Genomic DNA, 7,500 nt, shown 5'->3' with positions numbered 1-7,500 from the left:
CGAACGACACCGAAAGATACAGAAAATAGAGAGTCCGGTGTATGAAAATGACACCGAACGATACCAAATGACACCGAACGACACTGGATGACACCGAACGACAAGGGATGACACCGAAAGACACTGGATGACAACGAATGACACCGACCGACACCGGAGATAACAGAGCTGCTCCAGTGTCGTCCCGGATGGCACAGGGAGGCGTATGACAGCCGGTGAGATGCCAACAGAAAAGCCTCTTCGCCGGCGCATGCTCGCTCCCGGACCGGAGTCGGTGGCGCGCCCTTGTTTCGGTCTGTTCCATTCCTTATCTCTATCTATTAATTGATTTATATATCTATTTATTTATCTACTTATTCATATATCTATTTATCTGTTTATTTTTTTGTTATGGTTGGTATTATTTAAGTGTTTTTTTTTCTTTTTTATTTTTTTTTTTAAATCTTTTTTTGTATGGTTGATATTATTTAAGTCGGAATGTGGTTATTCCCTTTTTTCTCATATATTATTTCCTTTTTTTTGTTATTATGGTTGATATCAATTAGATCGAATTGTGGTTGTTATGGATGGTGTTATTTTTTATCTTATTAGGTATTACATTTCATGTTATTCTTAAGTTAATATCATGAGAGAGAGAGAGAGAGAGAGAGAAAAAGATAGATAGATAGATAGATAGATAGATAGATAGACAGATAGATAGATAGATAGATAGATAGATAGAGAGAGAGAGAGAGAGAGAGAGAGAGAGAGAGGAAGAGAGTATTTCCTCTGACATATATTATTAAGTGTCATTACGATGCTCGTGAGGTAACATTGGCATCAACTTTCCTTCCGTGGATAATATTTTTATGATATTGCCGTGGTTTTCTATTTCATATTAACAGATATTTGCATTTCGTCTAATATATCTATATAACCAACTTATAATTTTGCAATTCGAAATTATTGTTTTCTACAAATCATCCAAAATTTTCATCCCACACCACACAAGTTACATAAACTCTACGGTTGTTCAACCCCGATTTCACTTACAACGCACTCTCCCTAGGGTAGAATTGGCAAAACCGACTAAATATTCGATGCATGTGCTAACCGAAATTTTAAAGAAACACGTTATGAGCTGATGTGTTTTAATTATTGTAATGATTTACTCATTTGCATTTAAGTGTAATTTTATCTTTATCTATTCATTAGTTACCATATACATCCACACAATATAATGACACAATTTTTTGCGTATCAGCGAAAAATATAAACAATGATTATTACTTTTTAAAGACAGATCAATCAATTATTATTATTTTGTTTAATATATTACAATATCCAATCTGATAATTGATAAAATGCCGAAGTTTCTTGACGCTGACTCTCAAAATATCGACAGTAGCAACAACAGATATGGAAATAAAAATGGTAGTAAAATGATAATGTAATAATAATAATAATAATAATAATAATAATAATAATAATAATGATAATAATAATGATAATATAATAATGATATTAATGATATTAATAATGATAATAATAATAATAATTAAGCTTCCTGCTACTACTACTAATAATAATAACAAAAATAATGATGATAATGATAAGAACAGTGAGTCTAACTGCAACAACAATAATGACAATAACAATTCTAATGATAATGACGATGATGTAACAACTATTCAAGGCGAGTCCCCGCTCACTCCTACCCCTTCCAAGTAGATTATCAAATGAATAAAACACTTATCTACCTTGAAAAGAAATCCTTGGTATAATATTTATCATTATAGTCCTTTAAGGTGAAGCTCGAATCTCGTGCGCCAGTGGTTGTCCCCCTCCGTCCACATCTGGGTTTCCTTTACACTTTACCCTCAGGATTTTCAAGCGTCATTTAATTTATGTGATGCGAACTTCTGACTCACGGTTCCAGGGGAGGAATTGCCTGATAAAACCCATGACTTTGGACTTTATTCTTTTCTGTTTTTGGCTAACGTGAGGATTTTTTTTTAATTGCCTGATAAAACCCATGATTTTGAACTTTTTTCTTTTTTTTTTTGGCTAACGTGAGGATTTTTTTATTTTTTGGAATTGCCTGATAAAACCCATTACTTAGAAAAAACGGTTTACTCAAACTAGACTTATTGAAACTATTCTTATATAATTTCCTGCCTTGATAAGATTTTTAAAAAAAGAAAAAAGAAAAGAAAAAGAGAATCCAGGATTATTTCCAAACTGTGGTCTCACTTTATGTTAAATTTTATTTGTGTATAGATTCTTTTTTCTTTTTTCTTTTTTTTTTTTTTTTATCATAGTGTAAACACGGTAGAATGTTTTGCCATTTACTGTGCAGCCTCGGATATAATACGACTGCTCAGGGAATGTTACCGAAGAAAGAAGGGAGATAAAAGAAAACGAAAGAAAAGATGAAGAAGAAAAATAAATATATAAATAAAGAAAGAAGAGGAAAACGAATTATTATTATTGTTGATATTATTGTTATTATTGTTATTATTTCTTATATTATCACATTATTATATCATTATTGTTATCATTATCATCATCATCACCATCATTATTATCATCAATATTATCATTATTATTATATCTATTATTATTGTTATCCTTTTTATCATTCTCATTATCATTATTACTATTATTATCATCATTACTATTATTATGATTATTATTGTTACGACGATGATTATCTTTATCATCCTTATTGGACTATGATTCCGAAGCATTGTATTTTTCTTCACTGTCATCTATTGCTTTCGTAATATTTTTATCGTCACTGCCTATAATTGCACGTATGCAGTTAATAATTTTATCGTGTAAACTACTTGAATCATTTCTCCGGGTGAATATATATATATATATATATATATATATATATATATATATATATATATATATATATATATATATATATATAATTTTTTTTTTTTCTGAATATTATTAAGTCATATTACAAAGGCATATTACTTTCGCTTATCCGAAGAATGTGCTCACTGCATTCAAATTTCTACACATTGGTTCTCTTCCAAAGGCAGAATTATATATATATATATATATATATATATATATATATATATATATATATATATATATATATATATATATATATATATATGTGTGTGTGTTTGTGTGTGTGTGTTTGTGTGTGTGTGTGTGTGTGTGTGTGTGTGTGTGTGTGTGTGTGTGTGTGTCAATGCCATGCCCACTGCAATAAAAGTTTATCTGTTGTCTTTAAACATAGATGGCTCTGCAAGGTTCCTTAGTCACAGAGGAGTCAGTTACTAGTCTTACTTGTCTCACCTGTTTATCCTTTTCCTTGATTTTTTTGAAAGCTTCATTTCTATTGTTTTATTGTCTTTGATGTTACTGGTATTTCAATAACAATTTAATAATCATAATATCAATAAGAATGACGACAATGTCAATATTAATAGTAACGGAAAGAAAAAACACATTTTCCCGCTAATTCAAGGAATGGGGAAATCAGGATCGGTTTTGGGCCAACTGATAGACTCCTTGGGGGAGCACACGGGGCCCCATTGTATGTAGCAAAACTATAAAACAAAGGGGACAGTATGTAAACCCGCTGACATTGGTATTAAGAGTAATTACTATTACACAGATAACCCCGCTTTTTCATGTAAAACAACAATTTTGATAAACCTTGACTCGTGCGCCTGGCAGTGCGTCTTGCATATTCGTTGCAAGTACTGTGGATTTGGATTAACTTTGATCCGGAATTAACTTTTATGACGCGTACAAAAGACGCCTTTAGACTTTTGTTTGACAGATGAGTTTCCTAAATGTACTCGATTTCATATTCACTGTAGCTAATAAGCCCAAACTTGTTGTGCAAGTTTCCATCTTTGAAATGATAAGATTATCTTCATCGATGTGGTTTTTTTAACTCGTTTATTTGTTTTTATTTTCAAATTACTTACACACACACACACAACACCAAAACACACACACCAAAACAACCACACACACACCACACACACCCCAACACACCACAATAAATAATATATATAAAATTATATATATAATATATTATAATTTTTTACACACACAAAACACACACACCACACCACCCACACACACACACATATATATAAAAATATATATATAATATAATTATATATATTAAACATATACATCAAAAGTGTGTGTGTGTGTGTGTGTTGGGGTGGTTGTTGGGGGGGTGTGGGTGTGTTTATAAATATAATTTTATATATATTATATATAAAATATATATTTTAAAATATATAATACAAAAATATAATATAATTAATGTAAAATAGTAGTATGTATATATTATATAAATATATAAAATATATATATATTAAATTATATACATATAATATAAATATATATAATAATTTTAATTATATATATTTTATACCCTATATTACCAATATATAATACATATAAAATAAAATTTTTATATAAAATATTATATATATATAATAAATATATATATATAATTTTTTATAATATACATCCATATATAAATACATAAAAATTATTAAATACATATATATATATATATATATATATATATATATATATATATATAATAATATTAAATATCCGTCTGTCTGTTGTCTGTCGTCTCTTCTCTGTCTCTCTCTCTCTCTCTCTCTCTCTCCCCTCTCATCTCCCCTCTCTCCCCCTCCCCCTCCTCTCCTTCCTCCCCCTCCTCTCTTCTCCTCTCTCTCTCTTCTCTCTTCTCTCCTCTTCTCCCCCTCCTCCTCCTCTCTCTTCTCTCCTTTCTCCTTTTTCTCTCTTCTCTCTCCATTCCTCCTCTCTCCCTCTTTTCTCTCTCTCTCTTCTCTCTCTCTCCTCTCTCTCTCTCTCCCTTTTTCTCTCTCTCCTCTCCTCCTCTCTTCTTTCTCTCTCTCATTCTCTCTGCCTCTAGTGAAAAGATGTTTATGCAGCATTTTTAGCATTGATGTTAAAAAAACAACAAAAAATACGACATACTCAGTTCCCTCTTTACTGCAATTACAGAAAACCCAAGAGCCGGAGAAATAAGAGGGGTAACTATACTAAATTTTGGTTATTTCACTTCTAAATAGAACAACCCTACTATTTTGAGACACCTCTTTTTGTCCAAAAATAATCTTGTGAAAGAGGACGTTTGGGCATTAGCGTTTTTTTTGTTTATTTATTTATTTTTATTATTTTTTTTTTAGGTAATAAACTTCATCAGTTCGAAACCTTTTTTTTGTCTTATCAGGTCTTCTTCTTCTTCTTCTTCTTCTTCTTTTCTTCTTCTTTTTTTCTTCTTCTTCTTCTTCTTCTTCTTCCTTCTCTCCTCTTCCTATTCTTTTCTTTTTCTTCTTCTTCTTCTTCTTCTTCTTTTCTTTTTTCTTTTCTTTTCTTTTTCTTCTCCTTCATCTTTTCCCTTTCTTAAAAATTTTCTCATTATTTTTTCTTCTTTTCTGTTGCGGTCAGCAGTTAAATCTTTCTATAAAAAGAAAAAAAAAAAAGAAAAGAAAAAAAAAAAAAAAAAAAAAAAAAAAAAAAAAAAAAAAAAAAAAAAAATATATATATATAAATATATAATATTATAAAATATTAAAAAGAGGAGAGAGAGAGAGAGAGAGAAGAGAGAGACAGAGAGAAAGAAGAGAGGGAGAAGAGAGAGAGAGAGAGAGAGGAGAGGAGGAGAGAGAGAGGAGAAAAGAGAAGAGAGGAGAAGGAGGGGAGAGAGAGAAGAGAAAGAGAGAGAGAGGAGAGAGAGAGAAGAGGAGAAGGGGGAGAGAGAGAGGGGGAGAGGGGAGAGAGAGAGAGAGAGAGAGAAAGACTTTAACTGTCTGATCCGCAACAGAAGAAGAAGAAGAAGATAATGATGAAGAAGAAGTTGAAGATGAAGATGAAGATGAAGGAGAAGAAAAAGAAGAAGAAGAAGAAGAAAAAAAGAAGGAGAGAAGGAAGAAGAAGAAAAAGAAGAAAGAAGGAGAAGAAGAAGAAGACCTGATAAGACAAAAAAAAGGTTTCGAACTGATGAAGTTTATTACCTAAAAAAAAAATAATAAAAAAAAATGAAAAAATAAATAAAGACGCTAGATGACCAACGTCCATCTTATCACAAGATTACTCTTGGCAAAAAGAGGTGTCTCAAAATAGTAGGGTTGTTCTATTTAGAAGTGAAATAACCAAAATTTAGTATAGTTACCCCTCTTATTTCTCCGGCTCTTGGGTTTTCTGTAATTGCAGTAAAGAGGGAACTGAGTATGTCGTATTTTTTTTGTTGTTTTTTTAACATCAATGCAAAAAAAACTGCTAAACTTTTTCACTAAAAAGAAAAAAAAAGAGAGAGAGAGAGAGAAAGAGAGAGGAGGAGAAAGAGAGAGAGAGAGAGAGAGAGAGAGAGAGAGAGAGAGAGAGGAGAAGGAAAAGAGAAAGAAGGGAAAAGAGAAGAGAGGGGAGAGAGGAAGAGAGAGAGAGGAGAGGGGAGAGAGGAGAGAGGGGAGAAGAGAAAAAGGAGAGAAAAGAGAGAAGAGAGAGAGGGGATTTTGGGGGATTGAGAGAGGAGAGAGAGGAGAGAGAAGAGAGGGGAGAAGGGGAGGGGAGGGGAAGAGAGAGAGAGAGACAGAAGAGAGAGGGAGAGAGAAGGAAAGAGAGAGAGAGGGGAGAGAGAGAAGGAGAGAAGAGGAGAGAGGAGAGAGAGAGAGGAGGAGGAGAGAGGGAGAGGTAACCCGAGAAGCCCGACGGAAAAGAGAGAGAGAGAATTTGGGTTTTGGGTTCCCTTTGTACAAAGGATATTTTGGGTGGGCACTGTCTGTTGATTTAAAAACCCCGTGGTTTAAATGCTGCGACCGGCGGACCGAGTTTTCCCGTCGTTTGGGCCCCGCCCCAGCAGTAACCCCCGGGCGGGCAGTTGGGAAAATTTTCGCGCCGGGGGGGCGCGAACCCCCGACCCCCCGGATGGGGAGGGCCCACCCGTTACCCCTTAGCCCGGAAGGGGCCGGGGAAGGGGAAAAAAGAGAAAAACAGAGAAAAGAGGGAGAGAGAAAAGGAGAAAAGAGAGAGAAGAGGGGGAGAGAAGGGGAGAAGGGGGAGGGGGAGGGGGGGGGGGAGGGGGAAGGGGAGAGAGAGAGAAGTCATGGGAAAAACCTCATTTGGGTTTAAACCCGCATCTGTAAATTAATTTTTTCCCCTTTTTCCCCCCCTCTCTCCTTTTTTTCCTTTTTTTTAATTCGGCCTCCATGCTTTATTCGAGATGTAAATAACAGTCGGTTTCCTTCTGCCTGGTGCCCAAAAGTGCGGGGGTGTGCAGCGCAGGTTTTGGATGGCAAGGGGCCCGAAAATCCGCCTGGCCCTTCCCCAGGAAAGCCCACGATGGGCTGGTCAAACCGGGCTCTGGACCCAAAACCCCAGGGGCTGGGGGTTGCAGGGCCCCGGGGGGTCCCCCCCCTTTCCGGGTTGCATCCCACAGAGGCCCCAAAAGTCCCTGGCGAAGGGGGGTGAGGGGGAGTCCTTAAATGACCC

This window comes from Penaeus monodon, chromosome 43 (genome assembly GCF_015228065.2).
Source record: "Penaeus monodon isolate SGIC_2016 chromosome 43, NSTDA_Pmon_1, whole genome shotgun sequence".
Classification (NCBI taxonomy): domain Eukaryota; kingdom Metazoa; phylum Arthropoda; class Malacostraca; order Decapoda; family Penaeidae; genus Penaeus; species Penaeus monodon.
Note: the sequence above shows the minus strand (reverse complement) of the source record.